General features: G+C 34.6%; 1 protein-coding gene across 1 annotated transcript in view; it reads right to left on the bottom strand.

Annotated features, from left to right (window-relative positions):
* The window catches only part of LOC119591885 (AP-2 complex subunit alpha-like), a gene marked incomplete in the record, with an annotated part of 45,360 nt that overhangs the window by 19,366 nt on the left and 24,259 nt on the right, over positions 1–1,735 (bottom strand).

Here is a 1,735-nt window from a genome sequence, read left to right as displayed (position 1 = left end):
TCTGCAAAGATTCATGTTCTGGTCCATTTGACCATCACTAAATCAACTTATCTTTTAATCATTTATCAGAGAAAAACAAATTATTTAGCCTGACCTGCACACTAGCTGTTTAAACCCAACCTTCACTTCAACTAAGTCTTAAAGAAAAATAGTGAACTTTTCACAATCTATGACTCCTTAAGGATGTGTTAAACATATTCCTTACAGCCAACATGAAAATGCATCTCTTGGCAATAACCTCTAAAACATTGAAGTGGGTAAACAGTATACTATAGTATAAAATACACACGGATGGTAGTATGTGGCTTCGTGCCAATGCTGCGCACGGATGTCAGAGGCTTAGTGGCTTCTGGTGACAACAAGTGACAGCTACAGAGGACAGACATACCAAGACATGGGACAGTTTCTGAACCATTATATGTTGCAACTGGCAAGCTCTGGGTTGTACTTTTTGCATGAAACAAACATCTTTAGAAAGATTAAAAGACCAGTTGATTTTCTTTTACCTTGACGCAAGAAACATGTTCTTACTATGTCTGTTCATCTAGACAAAACAAACAAAAAAATGTAAACTGTGATGTTCTTTTTCACAACCACATCTGGTCTTCCATCCTGTACCATTACCTCATGCTCTTGTGTTATACTGACATTTATTTCATCACTTTAATTGCAAAACAAAATTTGAAATATATTTTGGAGTAAAAAGAAAAAAAATGAAAGCTGCCACTTATCATATTGCATTATCAAATACAATTTACATAATTCTAGCCACAGCAGCAGCACATGAATAAAAATATTTATAAAACACTTAACCATAGTATTTACATATTTTGCAACAAAAGCAAAACAAATATGATAAAGAAAAATACAATACTGAAGCATGAAAATGCCTCCTGGGAGAATAATGGCAAAATTCTCATTTAAACATAGTCATCTCAGATATAATCCACAGCCAACTGTGATCAATAATCTAGTCCAATACCATGGCACTACAAACAACATTCCAAGAACCACAGATCTCTGCACACAAAGGGCAGAGGAAGATAGCAAAATTTTCCTTCATCAGCCAGCTGTAAATGACTTCACCATACCATCACAGTCTGCTCCACAACAAATGCTGGTTGAAAAATGCTGTGCAATAATTTATAAGTATTGCTTTTACGATTAATCTCTATCAGGAATCTAATAAAATAATCAACAAGAATCAAACATTTACACCCACTCAAAAATAGTAATCCTTTATATCTAATCTGTGAAAAGTTAACTTGAAAACTGAAAAATCAAATCTAATATCTAACAATGCAAGCATTCACCTCCAAAGCTCTGCCTTAGTATTCCAGCATTCTACACAACGCAGCTAATATGCCTCTATGAATCCATGTCCTACTTTCTTGACTTTACCCAAATATCAGTAAAGCAGAAAGGGAGTCAACGAAACAATGTGCTCAGGCAAAGGAAAAACTTACAGAAGAGTTCCTTCCACAACACAATGATCATATGATCCATACTCATCAGATTGGTAATATAAAATACAAATAAATCCATGAAACTGCAGTGAGATTGGCTTTCAGGGACATGAATCACCCCCAAAATGGCTATGAAAGTTGATGACTCACTCTTTAGCCTAAAGGGATAGAGCTGATAAAAGTATGGTTTTAAAAAAAGGGCTAATTACCAATAAAATGGGTTACCTTAATGCAGGTTCACAGTTATTATAGAAATCTCTACATTTCTA

Source organism: Penaeus monodon, chromosome 29 (genome assembly GCF_015228065.2).
Source record: "Penaeus monodon isolate SGIC_2016 chromosome 29, NSTDA_Pmon_1, whole genome shotgun sequence".
Taxonomy (NCBI): domain Eukaryota; kingdom Metazoa; phylum Arthropoda; class Malacostraca; order Decapoda; family Penaeidae; genus Penaeus; species Penaeus monodon.
This window is presented reverse-complemented; position numbering and strand designations above follow the sequence as displayed.